The sequence below is a fragment of the Varroa jacobsoni genome, unplaced genomic scaffold (assembly GCF_002532875.2).
Source record: "Varroa jacobsoni isolate VJ856 unplaced genomic scaffold, vjacob_1.0 scaffold_163, whole genome shotgun sequence".
Classification (NCBI taxonomy): domain Eukaryota; kingdom Metazoa; phylum Arthropoda; class Arachnida; order Mesostigmata; family Varroidae; genus Varroa; species Varroa jacobsoni.
The window spans coordinates 91,230-116,249 of record NW_019213065.1 but is presented as its reverse complement, the minus strand read 5'-3'; the positions used below and the strand labels follow the sequence as shown (position 1 = coordinate 116,249).

At 40.2% G+C, this 25,020-nt stretch overlaps 1 long non-coding RNA gene across 6 annotated transcripts in view; it reads right to left on the bottom strand.

Moving 5' to 3' along the window:
- The window catches only part of LOC111270636 (uncharacterized), a 77,250-nt gene that overhangs the window by 10,633 nt on the left and 41,597 nt on the right, over nucleotides 1–25,020 (bottom strand). For 2 of the 6 annotated variants that reach the window (XR_015315006.1, XR_015315005.1), the window contains exon 3: nucleotides 24,444–24,794. This is a non-coding gene — a long non-coding RNA (uncharacterized LOC111270636). Of the gene's footprint in view, nucleotides 1–7,649; nucleotides 8,052–22,724; nucleotides 24,795–25,020 lie in introns of those variants that run through there. The other 4 variants (XR_015314999.1, XR_015315002.1, XR_015315003.1 and 1 more) reach the window with 3 other exon arrangements.

Below are 25,020 nucleotides of genomic sequence, written 5' to 3'. Positions count from 1 at the left end.
TATGTTTGTATTCGAAGCATAACGTAGATTAGGCGCTAGAATATGGCCCCTTCGAATTATTCTGCTTGTAACGATGATAGTATATTATAGATCGAGAAGATGCTCAGTGTCGCATGAAGTCTTCCGTGGTAACGCCAAAAATAAATCGTCAATGATTTATCCGAGCGTAACGCTGCTGCTTTCGTTTGATAAGCATGTAACGACACCAAAAAGCTCGTGAGTTATATTTGGGCTAGCGAAGCGTCTTTACGGACTAAAAAAAGTTCAATAGCTTTGTCTAGCATTGAAAATATGAAGCATTTGGTGCTTCCTATTCGTGCCTGTACTTCAAACCTGAGTGCAGGACGCGCTTGCTATAGGGAGCGGATTAACGAGGACACACTGCATTGTAAAGGGATTCCTCAAACGAGTAGTGAGCTAGCGAGTCTACTCGTTAGATTGAATTATAGCCAGTAGCGTAAATTTAAAAATACATATGTAATTAACTCTAGTTGATAATAAGGCTATATTCTTCTCCAATTTATCAGGTGTAATTTTTACGCAAATTTACGGAAATAAAATGGTAAAGTTCGCTCCTTCTATTCAAATGACGCCCGATACGCTATTTTTCATCCGGCAGGGGCAGATCGATCAAATTTTGCGTCATCTGACCGAAAAATCCTATGTGACACGATGTGAAGCGTATACGAAAATTAAAGTATAACGTTATTCTGTAGACGAGCGAAAATTAGGAGATTGAAATTAAGTGATAGCAGCGCCTGCAACGGCACAATGCGTCATTTTTAAAGAAACAAATGAACAGAATTAGGCGAAAGAGTGGACGGAGAAGCGAGTTCCTATTAACCGTTTGGGTAACTTGAAAAAATAAGTATTAATTTGAAGCTCGAGATCGAGCCTGGAAACCTATTGTTGAAAATTTACTGCCTCATTACAGACAACAGATAACAAAGATCTGATTTGTCATTATCTGTTAGTACCCGAAGACTATCCCCTATGCTACCGGATGCTGTCTTTTGCTTTAGCAGAAATAATGATCCACCATAGTAAATTGACATGTGCTATGCTAGATCATTATTTCTGTTGTTAAAATAACGACAACTGTAATTATTGTTATTAAAGCCTTGCTTGTCACCGCAGCTTAAACCGCTGGTCCCTTGCCCATTCTATGAACACACTCTGACTTAGTAGTATATCCATATATTTAGATATTTCAGCTTTGGCTCAGATAAAGTTCAATTTTAGTTACGATGCCTTAAGTTGTCCAGCGTTGCGATGGGCGGCGAGGGTATAAATTTCTATTCTAAGTTGAGTAAGCCTCCAATTTTTACAAGGCCTACCGGTGCGGGTTACCTTGACATAGTTATCTTTGCTTGCGCTGACCACTAAAAATATATTCTATCTGTATATATGATACACTACATTAGAGGCACAATGTAAAGTAGCAAGCGGTCCATGGTAGGCTCACAAAAATTTTAGCTTCCCCTTCATTTTAATAATAAAGGAATCAGAAGACCGGCGCGACATTCATGACTTCGCTCCTCGTATTACTGCGCTGTCAATACAATTGACGGCGCATTAATAAATGTGACATTTTTAAATGGAGAAAATCGGTTCGCTGAAGACTTCTTTCGATCTTTTTTATTAGATGGATTGATTTATTTCGAAAAACAACAAAGCTGTCTTCGAGCTAGCCAGCCATTCGAGTACAATCCTCGTTGTACTGAATCGTTCTGTGGCAATTTTTATTCAACTAATGACGAAATCAGCTTTTTAGCTTCAGAAAACTAGGCTTCTTTACAGCCCAGCCATTTTGAAGGGCTTGAGCATCTTATCGATTTTTTGAGAATTATGGCGAAATTATGACACTGATTATCGCGTTTGTTGATACCTTAGTTCTAGCTTAACTCTGACCGATCCTAAACAATTCAGTAGTCCCTAGTGCAGCTTGTAATAGCACATTAGCCTGTTGTCTCAGATTATATTTTTAAGAAATCACGATCTGGAAAATTTTGCATTTTCGTATGTTTTGATGACTTCCAAATCTTGTTTTGGGCCTTACATTTCCTTTTTTTTTTTGCTTTTCCGAAGCAAAGCACAGGGACAACTAAAAAGTTGACTCTTATATTTTATAATTTCCACGGGCATCCAGAATTTCGTCATCCGCTTTGAAAATAGACGTTCAATTAGTGAGCCTTCCATTGGCTACAGCAAAGGTTCCTTTCTCATACTCCCATGTCGTAAGCTAAATAAATAAGCCACGTTTATAACAGTTGTAGAGTTTCTATCAGAAGTTCCGACACACATACAATTTTTCTTCATAGTGTTTCTTTAACGACGAAGTTCCCGCCCCAACCTGTTTATTCTATTACATCTTTCGTGTAATTAACTTTTTTATTACGACGTTTATTGTTTCTAACTGGAAGATGCTTAACTGTATAGCCAGTACGTCTAGTAGATATCCCTTGGTTTGATATTATTAGAAGAGACGGTTTCGTCCGTTCAAATATATGGGCGTCGGAGCATCACCTGAAGGTCAGAATTCTGAATAAATAAAACAGTTCCTTTCGTACTGTTATAAAATACTCTCATAAAATAATATCAATAAAATATTGATTTCATTATTATTAGTAGATGTGTGCAAATTATAGATAGGATAACACACCTGGAAAATAATCTCCAAGCATTTGTCAATACATTTGTGTTTTTCTAGTCAAGATTTAGCTTTGTAATTCAATTCCAGCGATACAGCGTCCATTCTTTTTAAAGGTGGGTTATTCAAAGCTTAGATGGTTTTGGCACATAAACGTTTCATTTGAAAAAACGCCAGAAAATGGGTCGAACGGTGGTATTAAAGCCCGCGGCGGTCAAATTGGTCGTTAGGGAATTACGAGGCCAGGGTACGTCCTGCACGATAATGACATGAAACCACATGCCTTTGAGATCCATGCCATATATTTAAAGCACGAACTACTAGTAGCTTACTATGTCCCAATGCATCGCACTATTAGCTGTGTGTGCATTTTTGGCAGTGTCCTCAGAGAAAATGGTCCACTGACGCCTTCAACCTAACAATGCCCTAAACAGAGGGACGCTTGGGATGCACTCTTGTCGTATAAAACATGTGTGGGTCTTCGTCAGTTCGGATGCTATAGTTCTGCTTGTTCACGAAACGATCTATATAAACATTTTTCGCTATGCAAACTCTGTAGGTCTGAGCTTGTAAATCAGCTGAATTCTCTAGGTATGACGATGCAGACTTAATGAGAATACGCTGCGGCGTGCTTCATTAACAATTACATTATAAGCACAATACTGAACGGATGTTCTCTGACCGGTGGTGTTTTCCGTTGAACGGATAGAACAAACACGTGTCGATGGTTTGACGTACTTATCGTTTATGTTTATTGCGGGTGGTGCCATTAGAATAATTGGTCTACAAAAAACTGGCGATTGGAGTAGTTAAGCTTTCACCGTTTCGAAAGTAGTGGTGCTCCGTCTCGCCGGGACAACCTATACTAACGTATTATTAAATGTAGAATTTTATTGAAGTGCTCGTATGTATTGACACGGTAGCGTAAATAATTGCTACATTATTATTTTTCTCCAAAAAATCGAGCTACGGAATACGGCTGAGAGATGCCCTAACAGAATAAAATCGTCGTTTCATGTAAATGGGTCGCTTGGATGCTAATAGGAACGCCGATAAATTGGGGCTGCCCGATCTGACACTCGTATTTACACGTACGATAGTTGTACGATTCAGTAACCCAGTCGTAACAAGCCTTGTTATTTTTTCAAACAACATTATCAAAAGCTTCTTAAACATATAAAATATCTTCTTTGCACGTTTGTTATCGTATTCTGCTTTATCATTGCTAATGTACGTACGATATGTGAACGCTGCCGTTGTCACTTGTACCACAAGCCCAGTAATCTATGGCAACTAAATTGCGTAGGGTGCTTCTGGAAAGCTGTGCCAGACCAGCCTTATTGGCTACATATGAGTTAGAATAGTTAACAGTGCTGACGAAAAAGAGCAAGTTCGATAGCAGTATAGCTCCCCTGGCAGAAATTCAGTTTATATCGAGCTTTTGTGCGTAAAACACGCAGAAGAGCACGTTGTATAGGAGATGAGATTTCCATATTATTTGAATTTCTGATATACGTCACAGCAGTCGCTAGGCCTCGGCAGATTTGTGTATATTTCTCGGCGGAGAAAAGAGATCATGAATTCTAAGAGCACCTACAAAGCATCGCTCTTTCAAGCACGTCGTATCCTCAAAAACAACCAACGTTTTTAAATAAACCGGCAGGAGAATGCTTGTTGATTTTTGCCTTGATAGCACTTGTTAATTGATCAACCCGTTTGTTGGGTTAAATACAGGCTAGCGCTTCTGTCGTCGGCTAAATGATTTCCCTAGTTATTTAATTCGTACCAGACCAAACTTTGTCTTTGGCCTTGGGGAAATGCTGCACCTTAGTGTAGTAGGCTAACTGAACCCGAGTCACAGGTAAACTACGAGCCCGCAGTAAAACCACAGCGTTGCCTACAGCAGTTTGTAGGTGTGACGTCTCTGCGGTTGACCTGCAGAAGAAACAGAGCGAATAATGTAGGACGTACGTGGGCCGCGTCCAATGGTGCATTGCAAATAGCCGGGAGGGAAGCAGACGTCTTCGAGACCGCGGATAAAATAATTTGCTTGTCGGAACGTAGGTGAGTATACGGCAGACAGTTGTCACCACGTAACGGTTCTCCCTGATGTACATTATGGTCCGTTTGCTCTAGGCGCTATGCGTGGTGGGGTAGTCCAACGGAAAAGGTCAAGTAATCTCCCAAAGGACAAGTGGAAATATGTTGTGTTAACAAAAACCTAATCGATAAAAAGGCTCAGTTCTAATACGAGTGATTCTATTTCCAACAATCGATTGTTCATTTCGCTTTACGCTGTATTGGTATGCTCTTTTTCTTGTTTTTGAGATCTACTAAAGGAGACTAGAACTTGAACGAGCACAGAGCTGCAATTCAAATCAGTGGACCGATACGACGGTGAAGTTTTGGCTTTGTCCTTAAAAGGACGCTTTGTGTGTCCTTTATTAGACATGTTGCTCAAATTCTCGATCGCCAAATCGTAAAACTGTCGTTTGTTACAACATGAAATTGATATGTTAAGTAGGACGCCCAGCTATAGGGTTATAGAAGTCCATTAGGGGCTGGTCGAATACGTTAACCATAACCAAGTTAAGATCAAATAATGCTTCTCTAGAAACAACTGTTCAGTATAGAGAAGGGAGGGTATCCTTCCGGCTCGATTTTTTTTACTGCCTGTCCAAGCTGGATAATCAAGATCGATTGTTAGTGTCCGCTTCGTGGGTTGTCCTTTGTGGCTTTTTGTATCTCCTGAATGAGAGCAGAACACTGTATTCAAACCAATTATGCGAAAAGCCAGCATCTTGTAGCATCTAGCACAAATACATGTACAGCATGTAGGACTATGGTTGGGTTCGTGAACGGCGAACATACACCTGTAAATGTGACACTGCCATGGCTACAGGTGAGTCGTGTTGAAGTTTTAAGCTCCAAGAAAGCCTTGATAAGTATCAGGAACATACTATATATACCATTGATGTGGACCGTTACGCTTACGTGGATCCGGAGCTTAGGAAGACAACTGCTGCGATTGGAAATCGTAATTAAAACCTTATTTATGAATGACCGAGACACTGTAAGTTGTCTATTCCTATCCCCAAGCCTGGAATAATTGAACTAAGTTACAAGAAGGCTAAATACGCTTATAACGAATATTGTATCTCTCTCTTATGCAACGCGTCTAACTAGGTATCGCTCATTTGTTTTTGCGAGAGACAATTGCAATTCAAATTAGCCAAATCAAAGAACGCCAAGAGACGTGCTTGTTCAACCAATCCGCAACGGGAAGACTAGAGGCAACAAAGATCGAAAATCCAACAGCGACTGATTTGAGGAGCTGAGATTAATTTGAGTTCGTCTGGCAAAGTTATATATTTGCCCATGAGCTTCTGTCGAAAGGAACTGCGCGAAATATAACGTTGACGTGACAGAGTCGAAGGGTAAACTGTATTTTAAAACCGGATCAATTTCAGTTAGCCTGCTGTGGCCCTTGTATCAAGAAATTTCACAATATAGATATATTAGTGAAAATAAAAATCTATTAATCTTTATCCCTCGTCCGGTAACGATTAATTATCAGTCAGACGAAGATCGCTTTATGATTAAAGCTTGTTTTTCCTTATTGTTCGTAAAATGTCTCCTGCCGTGTTACGATCGTGTCCATTATTGAAATGAATCTCTTATACGACTGATATATTTAAGCCGGATTAAAATTGCGGAACTGGTATTATGATATCAAGTACGAGACCGTCCTGTACGTGAATTGAACACGCTCATAATAATGAAGCAATGTACCAATTACCCCATATGCACCCCGGCAGCTTACAATATAAACTTGTACAGATTGACAAAGTGTTGCTAGTATAGAAAGTTGTGTGCAAAGAGTTGTACATTAGTTAAGGAGAAATGGAGAGGTATTATGCCTCTGTACACGAAGGTGAGAAAAAAAAATGACTCGGCAGCTAACAATGGCCAGACAGAAAGATGTATGTGAAGATTGCACGTTCTACTCATCTCACGGTTCGTCATAACAGCAGCTCTCATGACGGCCATGTCGCTTTATCTAACAACATGCGGATCTTGGAACGCGCCCGTCTATTACGTGCTGGACGTCGGCCGTATGATGCGACGCTAGAGCAGTGTGAAAAATTCAACTTATAATAATTGCTTCTTATATGGAAAGCAGGACAATTTACCGAACAAAAAGTGATATTTGATGTTATAACGTCAATAAAAAACGTGACCTTAATTATTCATAAGATATATAAACATATCTATCTTGTATGTGCTGGAAGCTTATATGTACATTTGACTTATCTGTACTATATATACCCCTCTTTGCGACTGCTGTTAACCGTAATTGGCTAGGATATGAAGCGAAAACTAACCTAGCAAATAGTTCAGCCCGCTAAAGGTGCAAATAAGAGCAGCTCTGGTAATAATATAGGGACATGAGATCGTTGAGGGCTCAACAAAAAAAGGGGAGGCTTTTTTTCATGAAAGAGAAATGTTACGAATACTGCTAACGGAGGGACACAAATGGCGGCGGTTTTGCATGGTTACGAAGTAAAATATACGCGCATCTCGCGGCCGTTTCAAGTGTTGGGAGTAACTTGCTATGAAACGTTTCCAGCTTACGGTCAATCGAATAAAACCTTTTTTTCAGTAGAGGTAGGAGGATCGAAACAACGCAAACATAAGATCTGTTCATTTTAAAAAAGATAAAATCCGCAGCGCTTCGTAACTGTGTCGCCTTTTTTTCCAGAATAGAAAGCCTAATTCATAAAAACAATATTTCCATTTGTATTTATTAAGCGACAGGGCAAATTATAACTAGCACCAGACGAGTCCAGCGCATAGTACCACGGGCTTAAGCTTAAATAATTTTGGTATTCACTCGGCTACGGGGCGTACACGAATTGATGTGATCTTCCCGTTTAGTCTTAATCAGTCCTGATCACTTCCGAGCTTCAACCTCTAGTCATGCCCATTGCCCACTTACAGGTCCAAAGACGGCTAATGGAAGATGCATGATTTCAGCTTGTCAGCGCAGATGGGTGAAGGGGGCGGAGCTAGTACAAGTCCAGTGGGTTACAGCCGATAACGCGTATGTCCTGAGTGAGTTATCAGGTTACCCTAACGTCATTGGCCGCATACGTGCGCAAGACTACGTGACTGAGTGAAAGGCGAGACCTATGCATACGTATCTTTCTGATTGAAATGTACGGTGCATGGTACGGCGTACTATAGTTTGCCTGAGCTTTACGCTCGGGTTACATAGATAGAGTAGCACTGATAACCTCGTACGCAGGACTGCAACTGCTATTTGCGCGTCAGGGTCTTCTTCGGATTCGGATGATCTTGTCCACAACGAGCCTTGCAGTCTCAGTTAGGATCTCGGCGCCTAGAACATAGCGAAAAATACGTATCAAACGTACGCAAGGTCAAGGACTGGTATGAGGCCAATAGACACCACGCAACAACGTCACCACAATTGTGCTTTTTCGATTTGAATTTTTAGCTGTACCGTATTGATTATTTGATGTGGTATAGTAAGTTGAGCAAAGCATTAATATCTTGGCAAATGCTTTAGTTAGGATAGGAGGTGACATAAATCTACTTACGTACTAATTTAGGTGTTATTGTAGTATTACAATCTTCTCCATACAACCTTTTGCACGAAGAAACTGGATACACACATGCTCTATATATTCTATCATTGACGTTTTTGTCTTTAAAATTATCCCATAAAGTTCATTTTGTGCGAAACGGGGGGCTGAACTTGGCCAGTGAAAACAGCCAGCTTCAACCCCCCATTCATACGGTTTCTGGTTTATTCCGACTAAGATTTATAGCAATAGCGCTAGTTAGGTAGTATAGTGTGCCGCCTAGTAAGAGCGGAAGGCTTGAAGATAGACCTCCGGAATTGATTGCTAACTTCTATTTTGTAGCGTGAGCTCGTCTATTCACTCAGTGATAATGTTAGACATTGTTATAGCTACTTAGCGCCTTATCGTTATCATCACTTGAAGGTGCAAACGATCACAAAATACAAAGCGTAATATAAATAATAGTTAGAAATATCGCCGCCTGGCAGCCCCATTAATCCTTCAATAACTGACGCTATGGGAAATAGAATGCCTATTAGGGTTTCCATGTATCATGCATAAAGAAATAACTGATCAGACTCAATTTGCGGTTGTAGTTGATAAAGAGGAGAACATACTACAAGGCTTACAAGTCTGTCGTACCGTATCTACCCTGTCAGGGAGTTTTCAGCTTACACATAATAACAAATACCAAAACCAACTGCAACACGTGAAGACTCAGAGTGGCGGGAACCTATTTTTTGAGGTCGATTAAGAATGATAAACAACGTATTGTTATACAGGAGCATCTTGCAAGTTGAGGTAAATGTTCAGGCAACGAAGATTCTTTCTTCTTCTTCTGAATGATACACACAGATAATACCTTTGGCCACTTACCTGTGTCAGTAATTACCAGCTTCTTGTGGCATGGTTAACGAGTCGAGGAGTATTTTAAAACCTTTTGTCACATGCTTGATTAAAACACGCTTGAACTAACTTCAATATTATGATTCAGTTCTACGGTTCTATGGGCATGGTTATCGACAACGGCTTGTAATAAATGACGTCTAGGAGACTTAGAGGACGCTTAGAGAAATCCCTGAGAAATCCCCACGGAGTTGTTTAAGGGTACGAACTTCAATGGGAGAAGAGAGAGAGAGAGAGGGGGGGGGTTGGGCTGAAGGGGAAGAACCGCAGTCGTACGCTAAACACGGCCTGATCCAATTTTTCAGTCTACTGGCACATAGGCATACTCGCTTCTAGGCTAGAACCAAAATTGTTTTTCATTAGTGATAAACGGTATTGTCAGCACGTAAGTCCACGCCAAAAGGGGGAGTGATCGAGCCATCCACGTCGGCGCTGGTAGATTCCAAAATGATGCGTATAATTAGTATTGCGATAATTACATTGTTTCAACTTTTACATTTGCATTTTGTAAAGAGCTTCATATCATAACTTGCATTGACGTTTACTCTGTATCTATCAGTATTTAATCGTTACTCGTTTGCATGCTAAACCATATGCCTCTGAATAAACCTAAATAAAAATCATGCCAAATTAGATTTAATGTTGCGTTCGACTAAAGTTGATCGGCTGAACTTCAAAAGCGGTCTTGCTAAGAGATATCGTGGCAACCAATAGAACATTTATCATTTCCAAGGAGGGACTTTGCCCAGCTGGTTCAAGTCGAAACGTTTTTGGGACCTGTTCGTATTCAACATTATATCTCAAGTGATTGAATTGAAAATCAACCCGTCATCCTTCGTCTACGGAGAAAGGCCAATAAGAAAATCTCAAGTCCTTTATGTTTGTAATTAGTTAATTAGTATAATTATGATAGAGCACCAAGAACCTTTTGAAAACCAATGGAGTCATTATGGACTCCATACTCACACCTTGCTTAGGAACACTAATGCTATGGAGCTAAATTTTTAGATGCCTATATTGTTGACAATTCCGAATAAGTAATTCCAACATTTGGTGTCACCTATGGTGTTTCAATACACCTCTTCTATTCGTTTAGATTGACGAGTCGGCGGCCTTTCTGTGACGTAGGAGTAAAAGATTTACTTTGTTATGTTTGAACAGCTACACGTAGAGCTCGTATTTTTCACTCCATTAATTCCATTATGGTAACTAGTTGACACTCCAAATGGACCTCTCTACGTACTCCGGTCCCCATTCTCTGTTGATACCGCACGGGGCAAGTATGTCCCCACAGGACAGGCACCTCATGCAAATGCACGTGTACGTCTACGGTGTAGTTTTCCAGATGATTTTCCATGTACACATGCATGTAAAGATGGGACCAAAAAGTTTTCTACTTAATTATCCTTGATACAACAACTAACTTTATGAAGGGCTAGGTTGATCCACGAAGGCTCTCGGCTACCATAATATTTTTAGGGATAAATAAACTCTGCGAAAAAAGTAAATTTTTACCGGTGAAGGCCGTGTAGCCGTGCTTAAAGATATCTGCCACTATAGCATGCGTAGTCGTTGCCGTGGGCAGTCGGAGGACAAGTGCGCCTAGGGTACAATGCTTGTAACTCCCTTGTGAAGAGATAGCTAACAACGATCCATTTAAAAGCGGGCCTGTTTTAGACGATTAATCTTCGTTCGCGCGAGCTCTAAAGTAGGAAGACAAAGCGACACCGATCAAAAAACAGAGCGTAAAGCGTGCATTGCAATCCCTGACTAGTACCGATGGGCATCCTTGAATAGCAGATCGATCCTCAGCCGCGCACACAGACGTTCTGTTCAAGTCGACCACGACGAGCGGTAATATTTGTCATTTGATAGAAATGAACAGTTGTTAAAGAAGCGACAACAGCACCTCAGGTATCTCAAAGGTAGATTAATGGCAAAACAGACAGTTTTTTTACGTGCTGCTATGCGGGACAAAAGTCCTTAGTTCTAGTCTTAGACATCGCATGGCTTGCTAGATTTGCTACTAAATGGGGAAAATAATTAATTCCAACTTTTTCACCTATCAAAAAGTGCGCCTGCCAATCTAGCAGAATTCAAGCAGGGCCAGACGTACGTCCTGTCGTTGCTTTGCCTAGCTTGTTTCTTTAATAAATCTAACAAAAACAGTTATTCCGTCCAACGCGCTACTCTTTGCAGATATCTCATCAGCCTAGTGCGGTATAAATGACATTGACCTAAGTAAATTATACCTCTGCAGATTTACAACATTCGTTGCAATTCTCCTAAGATCATACAGTATCAATTGCGTTATCTAATGCAGTCAATCTATTGGCAATATTTATCGCGCTACAGTTACCCTGCTGCACGGATCATTTTTTTTTTTGCCGATCGGATCAGTATTGTTCCGATGTTTGTGTGACATGAAGCGTTACGTCCAGCGTCAGAACATAATGTTCGATTGCATACCGGTACCTTTGCAAGCGTCCGACTGAAGTTCGCCTGAAACCCTGGTAAATCTATTCTGTTATCTCGTCCCACATAGCCATACAAGTTCTATTGTTCCGTCACAGTAATCATATTTTATTGCCCTGTTTCAGTGTCGTTGCTAATTTAGTATTATTAGCTAATTGCTTTACGCGAACAAATCCTCGGGATCATGTCTGTTTAGATGTAAAATCAAGGACTTGTCTTTACTGGAAATCGTTATTGGATGGGTCTTGCTAAATTTAGCTGACGTTTCTCCAACAAACTTGTGAAGCGACATGGCCGTCATATAAATAGCTCTGAACCTTATTTGTTTATTTTCCTTAACTCGTTATCTTCCTTTGCTATTCTTCCGATTATTCATGTCTAGTAGTCATTTTTGCCAGCGCTGAAATTTTAGCTAGAGCTTGGCAGCACGGTGTCAGGTGTGGTTACTATACCCAGACAGATTAGTGGGTAATTTATTTGCCTGTTAATCCCAAAGACTATGGGTTCGAAGTTGGACATCGGCAGAGTTCCTTTCGTGTTGGGAGTTAGCCATCTGATAAAATGCTTAGCGGCTATACCGGACGTAAAACTCGAAACATAGAGGTATGGCAATGCACTCAGAGCTGTGCATTAATCGCCCAGGGTTATTTTTGACCTAAATAGAGGGCCCTCGCCAGGTTCAATCGAAGTGCTGTACGTGATGTTCCTATACATCAATGAAAAATCGTACCGAAACGAATGTTCCAGTAACTTGATTGTTATGCTGCAATTAATCCGTTCATGCATTACAATAACAAGCATCCCGCTACCTTCAGCAACTTACAACTAAATTCGACTTCTAAATTCTTAACGTTTTTTCCACTTGTGCATGTAAGATGGACTTTCCACTGTGTACACGGTGACAATCCAGGAGATTCCACCTAACCTAAATTTACACTATATCTACCTAAATCACACCTTTGCATGCTTTGACAGCTATCCCATAGCAATGCTTTTAAGCTGATGTAACATGGGCTGTAGTCTTTAAGGGGCAAGTAATTCATGTCTAAGTGTCGGACGTAAAACCTGATCAGTGGGCAGATGGACTCGGCATCGCACAAGTGGTCCGTCTTTGCATAGATTGTCTACAAAGCCATGTTGCAATTCGGGCTGAACTACGTGCCACGACAACGGCGTGATTTAGTCGTCTTATTATCGTCAGTAAGTTATTGTTTGTAACGATTGCAATATATTTATATGTGATTTAAAGGAAAAATAAATTTTTACCTCTACACGCCTAATGGCATTTCGCGCTGGCGATGGGGTACCTCGAAGGAACCTCTAACGCAGCGTCTTGGATTGGATAAGCCCGCTCTACAAGACTTCATAGTCTTCAAGACTAGACGGATTCAGTAGGCTTCTTTCCGCTCCTGCTTAACTTACTTAATCTGATTCTTCCATCTGGGCTAACGAAAGTTGTAGGTCGAATACACATTGACAGCTATGTCGTTGCAATTACTTTGCCCAATCTAGCCCATTACCCTTCGGTCGGTACTTTATCAGCGTCTTCTAATATGCTCGCCAAGCAACTCAGCCAACTCTAGATTTATTTAATATATTTAAACCATGTGATCTGAAGGCTCTTTTAGTGTTAGCCAGCTTGCTATGTTTTCGGAACGCGCACAAATAGCCTTGGCTATTGGATATCTTAAATTACTTCATTGGCCTTGTTCCTAGGACGTATTCTTTGTCTTTCTTCTTTTTTTTTTTATTTATATTAGGCAGTTTATATTGATCCTATTTTTGGAACGTCAGTTTTTTTTTTTTTTTTTTTTTTTATAATAAACAGCTGCATATATTCAATTGAATTAACATAATAAACTTATTTGGTTTTGATTGGCATGTTGATCTTGTTTCTCAAGCATCTTCAAAGGTTGAAGATGTTTTGTGTTTGCTTTCTCACTATAAATACTTACACAATTTTTTTTTATTTTTAGCTTTTGTTCCCTAAAAAAAGAATCAGGGCATCAGTTTTCTGAAAATAGGTTTCATATTAGTCACTTAGCTTTTCTATTGATAATTATCAAGAATTCACTAAAAAAAAAACAAGAAAGCAGCTCAAAACGCACTTTCATCCCATTACTACCGAAGAATCGTTTATATCACTATCACATTTGCAATATTTGGTTTTGGCCTTTTCTGCGTAAGAGAACAAAATCCGTTTAATAAGAATGTTCGTTAAATAAAGTTCTTAAAGTTTTTAATTGATAGTTACCAGAAGTTCGCTCGGAACAAATTTTCATTCTATTCCCACATGAGAAAACAGATGTTACGCTGGGTTTTTATCCATCTTCATTCAAAGGAACTCAGTGTAGCCGTGAGGGCACGAATCTTTACTTGGCTCATCGAGGTCTATCGATTGACGTGGAGATCCCCCCCATAAAATTTACATATATCTTGAAAAAAACAAACAACTTCCAAACTTTTTACAACTTGTCAACGCTTGCCGACCAAATGACCAACTTTTTCAAAGCAACAGAGCGTAAGAAGTTAAGCCCTCTATGATGGATTTCGCCCGGAAGAAAAGTATTCATCTGAGCGGCTTTATCTTCGACCCAGGATTCAACCATACAAAAACTGGATATAACAACACGATATCAAGGATTTAGTAGATAGACAAACTATACGGACTTACCGGCTTCGACGCGCGAATTATTCTCCTTAATCGTGAAAACTCAAACACTGGCTTCACAACTGTTCATGTTTATTTAATTTACACACTTTTCAACGAAATTTTCACATGACACAATTCGGGTTTACATATGCTGCGTCTCGCTCTTGATAACAGGAAACATTGGTTAGCTTCGTTGCCTTGGGCGAGGGGTTGTCACACCCAGTGAAATATAAATACGCAATAAGTGTGAAAAGTTTGTGTCGAAATGTTGGCCGCACCTCTCCCTAGGAAAAAACTTCAGCATCCCATAAAAATCAACTCCTTCTGTCCTCTCTAAGGGGTAAATTTATATCAAGCAGTCCCATGGACTATGACCTTTTATTATATAGAAAATGATATGGTAGAGAGATAGTTAAAAGTATTATGTATTCAACGTTACTCCCCACGACCTTCTTCCATCTTTTGAACTATTGATTTCGTCCTACCGTTATAAATTTTTAAACAAGGTGTTGAAAGATTCGTCCAGCGAGGTTTCGTCATACTCTATACTTTCAAATGTACGATCTCCAATTATATTCACTTGCGGTCCGACAAGGTGATAATCCATTGGAGTGAGCCCTGGAGAATACGAAAGGCAATGTAGAGGAACGTCTTACTCATTTTGCATAAGGATTATTTTATGTTGTTTATCGGGTCTGCTCTGTTGGATAGCCTCGTCCTTTCAGCACAACTAGGCCATAGAAACTTCTTGTTGATAATCTTATTCTATTCAAGTGTTTCTCACTGCGTAAGGCCCTGCTAGTTCCACCGAATGTAATTATCATCCGTTTGCGGCGGGGATGTGGTTTTTCTCTCCGCTTAATTTCGTCCTGGAGAGACCTCTTTTCATCATCGGTGACAGTTCTTTATAGAAATCTATCACTGGAGTTGTGTATTGCCTGGCGCCGCATGAGACGCTGCGGGTCAGCGCCTAGGCTTCTTGTCTTGTGTACTTCAGCTAGTCCATGGCGCACCTAGGTTTCCGGTTTCTGATAAAATTATATACATTTAAGATGTTTGATAATAGTCTAACGTTCGAAACTCATCTTCTCAGCCAACTAACGAGATGTGCGCCATTTGAAGTTCTCATCGTCCTTGTATTGCCAACCACGGTGGGCTACTTTCCAGTTTTAGAATTTCATTTTTGAACATAGCAAACCCCTTCTAGCAGTCTTTTTAGTAATAGAGTCCACGTTGTACAAGGCCCATACAGCCCGGACCGTTTCAACAGCGTTCGTTCTTGGTAGAAAGACAAAATAGAGTGTTGTCGAAAGAATCAGGAACCCCAAGCCAACATGGAAGTCTGCTTATTGTACAACGAAATTACAACAACTCTATATAGAACTAGCCACACAATCGAAACGTAAGAGGAAGGTGGAAGCCAAAATGTATATTCCAACACGATACTTCTGTCTTTATATTTTCAGTTATTAAACGTTTACGGAAAAAAATATATAGCATTTGACTTTATATCATATTATATGTTAGTACCACACGGCTCAGTTTAAATTACTGCATTGCCAACTCTTTGGCTTGTTTAGAAAAAAAAAACTCTGGGAATAAAACCAATACTGTCATTTCAAGCATTTCTGACACGTCCCGCCGGTACTCTGGAAACTGTGCAGAAATAATTTCTGTGATAGAATTTTTAGTATAAAGCTAAATCAACTCTGCACATTTTAAGTTTTTGCCAAATCATTACGCTACTATACCGGTTAAATAGATAAAATCAACTTACCACTACATATTATTATGTATTATGGATGTATCCCTAGTGCTCAAGGTTAGAAAAAAATTTATGTGCGTTAAAAAAACTTACCAAAAAATCCTTTAGTTTATAATTTGATTTTCTCTGTCCTGTTATCCCAGTAAATAATAATTGAAATCGATGATAATGGACCACGTAAGTAAACACCTTTACCCTACTATTAGGTGGTATATTATACAGAACAGATAATTTAAGTTACTCCTCTGCGTGAAACTTATGCTATCTAGACACCGTCTATTTACTTGATGGCTGTTTTTATTCCTATCAGCAAAGCGTGTCTAATATATACTTTAGTTTGTAGACACAAACGTGCTGGAGTGCGTTCGACGTAACGTTACTAATAGATGCTCGCGAATGAAACGACTACGTAACACCAGAAATCAACTGAAGTTTACTTTAGAACTATCTCTTTGACAGGTTTCGATACCAAACGCTTCTTTAAAAAAGAATGACACCTCATTCCCGAATCAGGTCCTGAACAGATTAAATGGAAATTTTTCACCAGGTGAGCGAAGGTAGGGCAGCTAAGTTTGACAGGTAACCCACATACCTTATAATGAGCACAGTTGGGTATGTTCTTCGTAGGCAAAACGAACAGAAGCAAGCAACACCCGCTACTAAGAGATTCAACGATAAAAGCACATGCTGATGACTTATTGTCAAAGTGCTTGAGAACGGTGCTGCCTTTTAAAAGTATATTAAATTCGAAAAAAAAAAATTGTACGTAAAGTAACCTTTATTAAATAGCCATGAAGAAGGGCATAAAAAATCGTTTGACAGGTATACCAATGAGCTTGATGGAACCACATGAAACAAATAGAAACTTTTCCGTATTGCCGTACAGCTCACGCTAATTTACGTACACGTCACCGCCATGTGATGACATTATTTACGATCCGCAAAAGAGTGGCAAAGTTGCAATTATTAGCCTCAAGGAAGGAAATGCGGCACTATATAGATAAAGGATTTCGTTAATTAGGAAAAAAATCCTGAGCTGGTTTCTCATGCTGTACGCGGCTATTTTTGAATCAAGATATACTCACTAATCGATTCAATGTCAGCCTATCTAGCGAAAAGTTCTGCTTGGAAGAGTCAATCGGGATCGGTGTTCCATATTCCGCTATCGACATCTGCCCCCGTGGAAATGCGGTGACATAAAAAAAAAAAACGTTTACTTAGTTAGTTCATAATGTAAATGAATGAATCATACATGAGTATGTTACAGATACTAGCTGCTATCTGCTCCAAATCAGGCCCGTTTTCGCTTAGGCAAAGCATTTCCAGGCGCATTCTTTAATTCTTATCGAAATTCTGCCATAATCTGACTCTTCGACATATTCGATACGCGTAAGTTTCGAGATGACTTGGTTTAAGAGTTCTGATAGACGAGGCGATACGTTGGCCGCACTTTCTGCAAAAGCCATGACAAAGTTATGGCACAGTCATTTGAACTTAGGACGAGGGCAACCTTGGCCATCAAACTGTAAAATTAGAATGAGGGGACTGCCCAGTGCCAACGGCAAAAGCGGTAAATGTTAGCTGGTTGAAACGAGTGAAATAACATGAACGTCGAAAGGGTCTTGGTGGGCGATGTTAGTCGCGCCTTCTGCTCCTGCCCTTTGCCCCTGCCTTATAAGTTCACCGGTATCATCCTCTATTCAGGATGTCCATGACCATAAACCATCCAAAACATTACACTCACTCTATACGATTGGAATAATCGGGTCATCGAAACTGGAACAGTTTTCATGGGCTTTTCTGCGCTTCTATGCTAAACATGTGATTCGGTATTTGTAAAACCCTAAATTTTACAGGGCAATCTAGTCGCTTAATAACAATGAATATATAAGGATACAACCATTGACGCTTGACTATTACGTGTGCTTCATCAAATTTGTACTGGCGCAAATATGTCGCCATGTTGGAATAACAATAGATGATCACATTAAGGTTACGAGTGAGCCTGACAAGTCTTTTTACATGAACATAAACTAAAATAATAACCTAAATACATATTGTTTAGGAGGACAGATCGCAGATTCAGCCATTAAGTGCTGAACTTAAGATTGTGTTCTGCTTCAAAGCTTGTTGTTATATAGGACTTTCGACAAATAGGACTTTCGAAGTTGAAATGGCAACTGCTTTTCATATAACCGAAATTTATACCTTAAAGATCGTTAGCAGTGCAATCTTCTCACGCTATCTCGGACGGCCTGAGTCGCAACAAGAAATCTTTAGGTAAGCCATACTGAATTCGTTTCTAAACATATAGCATTAAAAGCCGTGTTTTCTGATATCGTGTATTACATCAACAGATAAAAGGTTACTAAGGTCGACGCCCCCCGCCCCTCCGCACCGACCTTAATGGGTTGTCAGATTTTGTGTTTTGTATAGATCGCATATTGTAAACGTACCGAAAATAGCGCTTGCAAACAAGTTATTTGTTTAAAGTTCGGCTGTCTCTACTTACTCTAAGCGAGGATGTTATCTAGTTCAGTAAAATTTATTTATGTTCATGAGATGTATCATACAATAACGTTTCGTATTCTTGCAGATAGCCCTACAAATATAAAGATAATATCTTTTTAGGCGTTCTTGCGAGATTCACTGAAACTTAAGATTGGCACATAGTTTATGCACAATCCATTTTATATAATTCCTGGTGATTTCGATGGTTCAATAGGGAGTTTAACGCGGTTCCAAACTCATCTATTACGTCTGGTTAATCGCGAAGTTGTTCTTCTAGGTTATGAAGGGTTCGTTAGAAGTTCGAGTAAATGGTTGGTAGGAACTTGGTTTTAAATCCTCGACAGACAGGGGGCGTACAAACAAGAAAGTCAACCAGCCGGTTTCGTGTAAAATCCGATAATGTGCTTGAAAAAAGATATCCTCGCGCATGGTCTTTATGCCGCAGGCAGCCATTATGTTTTTCTGCAGCGCAGTCTGTCTGAATGCCTTACTACTTGTTGACTGAAACCGTTTTTTTTAAAGTAAGTAGCCACCTATTGGTTAGTCGATAAAGCATAAATTGGACGAAAAATCGCTTACAATACAATTCAAGTATCTGTTGCATGCTCGAAATGATCATTGGTATTAAATCGCTTGCTTCGGGCTGACATATTTCATTGACCAGTGTGATGAAAAAGGTTTTTTTTTCGTAGGAATTAATTCGAGGGCATGCTCGGAACAATAGTATGCTATCTCACCTGAAAGATACCTACGGCTTTCGATCATGCAATATATGCTTTGTTGTCCTAATATATATAATCAATCCCTGGATGGCGGATGCACCAATCTGCGTGTTAGGCCTCGTCCGGAGGTTCCCTTGAACCTAACATATTGTACTGTTCATAGCAAAGATAAAAGATTTCTGAACTTCTTTAATGAATCAAATTATGCCTGTGTATGCCGTATTTTTTTTGGTTTTAGCGGTGTTTGTCATAGTGGACATGTAAGCCGACCGAGACCCTTCTCCCTCCAAATTCATAATAAACTGCCATAACAGGTCCTAGAGAAAATTTAACGACATCCACATAAAAAAACTGGATACGAACCGTTATAATACATACAAGACTCATGGTTAAAGTCTAAACAGATCGAAAGTTGACTCCAGTAACTTGATCACACTATAGGAATCCTTGCATGTGTCTAGTACTTGTTTACGTAACTGTAATCGAATCGAAGTTAAGTCAGTGGTCTTCTTTTATTGCGAATTTCAGATAGTAAAACAGCTCTCAAGTGGCTTGCCTTATTGATGCCATTGTTGTGAAATAATTTCCAGCTCTCGCTCATCGACAAGAATAACAACGACACGATGATTCACTTCGTCGCTGGCACTTTTATATAGATTAAATTTCTGATAGGCTGTTTGGCTACTTGGTGGGGGTAAATATATTGGGGCGTATTACCTACATAACTTTATGTATCTTTGCCTCCTAACAGCGGCTAGCGGTCGCTCTGATGCGCCCCGCTGAGGTATAGAGTTTCATAGCACAGCGTCCATAATGGCCGCTTACTGGTGTGCGGCACACACAACGTCCTGTACCCTTTCGTAACAAGACCAAGTCACCAATGAAGCTGGCCGGCCAATAACATTGTCTGGCTTGCCAATAGTGACCCAGCCAGAAAGAAGATGGTGGTCCTTTACCGCATTCCTGCAAGTTGCTAATGTCAACCTTATCTTCCTGCCACTCCTATCGTCATGGGACGCCGCTTCTCCTAACGCCCCTCCTGAACTTTCCACTAACACTACATCTAGAGGGCGGACGTTAGGACAGAACGAGAAAGTGAGTCACCGGGCTTGCTACAGTTCTTGCCAGCGGAATATGGATCTCGGTGTCCATGTATGTATTTCTACGCTGTGAGTTACCGGCTGTTGTAAGTGGCGATTCTCTCTTATTGTCCCTTACCCCCCGAATGCAATCGTACAGCGTGAATAGCCGGCGAGCATTGTCGCCCGTCCACACTTGCCCACTATCGTCTTGCCATTTTCTCCTCCTGCGCTGTCTCTATACGATACCACTGCTACGATGGATAGCAGCGAAAAAGGCCCTCGTAGGACACTTCGGACGGGCACCAGTAGCAGCACTGCGAAGAAGCAAGCAAACAGTCGCGCGAATGAAGTGAAGTCCTATCGCCGCACACAGAATAATTTTATGGCAATCGTCCTTACTCGCGCAGCGTTGCCGCTGCAGTAGCGACAACAAAGAAAACCCCATATAAAAGCGATAGGCGACGGAAGCACCAGTGCTGAGGTAATAAACTGCAGCCTCAGCTGTACCTCCATAAGCGGTAGCAATAGTGAAGGCTACAGACCACGCTCTTAACTGTTCTGGGTCAGCAACTAGATGGGCAGACCGGGATAGGTCGCTTTATGACACTGCAGACTACCAGTTGTAAAGAAGCCGCCGGATTCATTGCTTTGTCCCCTAATTTCGTTTGCCCATTTGCTAGTGCGCGCATATTTTTGGCAGAGGATGAGAGCTATGAATTGAGGGGCTCAGGTGCCGCTCGAACGTCACCGACCACCACTTAACTTCAACTAATGCGCACTAATAACATCAATTTCTTCCAGTTAACGTTTTACCGAAAACAAGGGATCAGAACCCTTGTAAAATTAGTACTTCGCTAAATTATGTTATTAGCTATTAAAGACAAGCATAAATGACTTAAGCTGAAACCAAACACACACCCAGGTAAGGCAGTAAAGACCTAAGGAACTAGTAAAGGGGGTCAAGTCCCCCAGTTGTAGATGATGATAGTCGACATAGTCGAAATTCAACATACAAATGTTAAATACTAATATTTTACTTTGTTATTGTAATAAATTGCGAATTATAACTGTATCTTGCGCCACATCGCGTTTTATACGCGTATGCTGCTAGTTATTCTCTATTAAGGAACTGCGTTTTGCAATAACCAATAGCAACTTGTACTTTAACTTGTTTGGTAATAATCATACGGAGTGAGAAGTACTTTGGGTAAGCTATTCTCCTACCCTATAGAAGCAAGAAGACAAAGAAGTATATCGATTGTCTCTGAGAGTCAGCATTAGGCAGTCCAGAATCAGTACTTCGGATCAATAGCGGGTGTATCCGTTTGTAAAAACATTTAGAGATGCGTAGGTTAGATATTTTTCCAAGCTAGACAAACGTAACTCACTATTGTATCAGTCTAATTTAACCTTCACAGAGCAACACAGTGTTCCCGCTATTTAAACACAATAGGCCTGAAAACGGGCAAAGCAAGAAATTATGCTAAGGTATGGGTGAGATGACTAGACATTTGCAGGCAATCTGTGCGATTTCGTCGAACGTGAAGATCTTTCGAAGTCAATTGACCTCGTTTTGAGGAACACATAGGCCTTTAAAAGCCTAGGTTCGAAGCGCGCTAAGCGTCCGATATCTGATATTGGTTGAACGTGTACCATCTCGTTGAATAGCGCGCTAGGAATATTGTAACGGCAGATCTGTTCCAACCGGATTGCTTACTACGACAACGCATTGAAACCATTGAGTTGTCTATTTTAAGCTGTGTGCTATTCATTGACACGTATGTCGATATCTTCGGCGACAAATCGTCTCCATTGTGACAGCTTGCCTGTAGAAACAGAGTTGTATGGATGATGGCCATAGAGATACAAAGAAGATATTTTGAGCACGTGTATTGTCAGGATGTGCCTTACGCTAACTATCAGCAGTTTTATGCTGTAAAACAACATATCGCGGTCGGGTCGGAATAACGATGGAAGATGTCAGAACGACCGAGTCAAGCGAATCCGAATGTAGAACCTTAGCCAATAATTATCCAGCAAGCTTCTGTTTTATTTATGTTACTACTACAACTAATGTTTCGTAGCTTTTCACAGTATCCAGTTGTGGAAAGACCCACGCAGAGGTGTTGTACGATATCGGCGAGACTTCATGTGGAGACGTATTTTGTGTACTATTGGGAGTACAATCGCGCGAAACACTAGCAAAGGTCCTGTTCGCGTTATACGCAGGTATAGGTACAAAACGTCGGCAATGATGAACGTCAGGTCGATGTTGTCACAAAAAAATAGATGATTCAGTAATAACGTCCCTACATTATTATATCTACATATACATGTGGAAAGAACGCTAGAAGTCGCGAAGAAACACAATTTATTTAGTAACGATTGCCTACCAATGGATATAATTTCGGATGTAACACTTAAAGCAAAGCATTTGAGACTCGGCAGATAGTTATCATTGATTTGAATTAATTGAGAACTAATTTAACGCATTGTTTCCGTGCAGGAGCATTTTAGAAGTGGTAGCATAGAATGGTACATGCTTTATTTGATGGGATTGTTTCATAGATTGCTGTTATTTGAATATCGATAAACAAAGCCGTGATAGATGTTTCCTGAATGTATTTTTTAGAGACCTAACCTTATTGAGCAAAGGCCTGCCAGTGTGACACTGAGCCGGTGGCCTCTTGCGGCCCAATATCGGCTAGCTTAATTGTGTTTCTTTTTGTGCGATCGGAAATAAGATCATTAGCACCAGTATTAATATTATGGCACTTATCAGTCCTTACTCGTTCAATCTACAGCCAGTTTCAAACTAATTGCTTTACTCGGCTTCAAGGGATCCTCAATTCCAATCAGGACAACCCAGAAAAGCTCTACTTTAGACAACGAAACGGTCAGCAATTGTTCAGTTTAATGAGCCTGCTGATCAAAAAGAGTAGTTTATTTAAGCACACTGGCCGTGTAGTATAATATCATCAGAAAGAATAGACAAAGACTAAAGGGTCGCTTTGCCTTTCTTGAAAAATAGTCTCCCGTAGTATTCGTTTGAAGCGGTCTTAACGTAGTTTTAGGCCTAAGCCTGTGGGCGCGGATCTTATATCCAGCGTCAGCTGGATATAAGATCCGCGCCCAAAGCGAGGCACGTTACCCTGTGTGATGCCTGAGGGAGTGCGTTCATGCAGGAACTACTTTCTCGAACTTCTAAAAGGTCATCGGTTTGTGGAAGCAGCAAATCCCTCTACTGGTGTTGCCTCAGCTGTAGGTATGGGTCTAAATCTCGACCTTGTCTCTTCTCCTTTTTTGCTGCAGAAAATTCGTAATGCCAATAGCTCACACGGACTTCAATTACGAAGCTAAGCGCAAGCACTGCCACAAGACGGCGTTTACGTTCTTTACGTGATTTGATGTAATATTTGTATATACACCTTATTATGGACAAGCGGCTGTCGGTTATTAGGTACAGAAATAATTTAAGGTTGACGAAACGCCCAAGGTGTTTGTTGAATTGCGCATACCTTATATCAATTTGCGTTTTAGAAGTTTGCGGAAAAGCCTTCGGGTTCTCTTTTTTACGAAAATGTACTTTGATAATATCTTGTATTTAAATGAAAATAGATTATCTACAACGATATGTTTCACATAACGTACTGCTATGTCTGGTGAAGTTTTTTTTTTTTTCTAAGAAAACTTTTCATAGGTTAATTCTTCTTCTGTTTTGCAATAGACGATGCTCTGTTCTTGCTTGCTGCTCCTCTGGACAATGTCTAAAAGTTCACGAGATAATTAGTCCAATTATTGGCTAGAAGATTACTGTTACAAACGTTTTACGTACATATTTGCCGAAATGAAGCGCCTACTTCAGAGCATGGTTCTTTTATTTCTTGCTCGAAATCAACAATCCCGTTTCAGTTGCACGTACTTTGACCTAAAAGTTACGACTGCTCTGTATGTAGTTCTATTTTCTTGCAGCTACGACGGATAACGCTAAAAACTTCAAAATGTATTGCTGAATAATAAATATCGCATAATAAATAACGTACGTTTTTTTCACTGAATAGAAAACATCGCACCTTTTTTGTTCCTGTGGTAATGACGCGTTATGTTATGCGCCTGCCTTCAAAGGTGCCTTTAAGCAATCGTCATCAAACATAGGCGATTGGCCAGGATGGAATACGTCCTCTAGATCCCAAACGCTGTTTTCATACTTCTGCAAGCCACTCAAAGCCGTCATTTTTCGGGTTACTTCAGCAACATTTTTGGCCTCGAGAAAATACGTGGTACAAAACGTGCCGAAAATACATTTTTTTTTTCATTTGAAAAATGCACTTTTGAAGAGTTCCCTCAAGTTGAAATTTCTCGCGCAACATAATGCCCCTACAGCACGCTGATAGAGCAAGCAGCAGCCTTGTAGAAGGATAAATCTAAAGTAAACAAAAAAACACAATATATTAGTGTCGATGACTGTTTACCCTGAAAATAAGTAGAAACATACGTGAATATATGACTGCTTCTATTAACTGCGTGTATTCTATATGAGATTAATGACGTGGTTACAACTATGCCCTGTAAATAGGAGGTCCTATAATACGTTATGAACAAATAGGGAAAACAGAAGTATCAATAGAGATCTTGATGCTCCAGTGTATT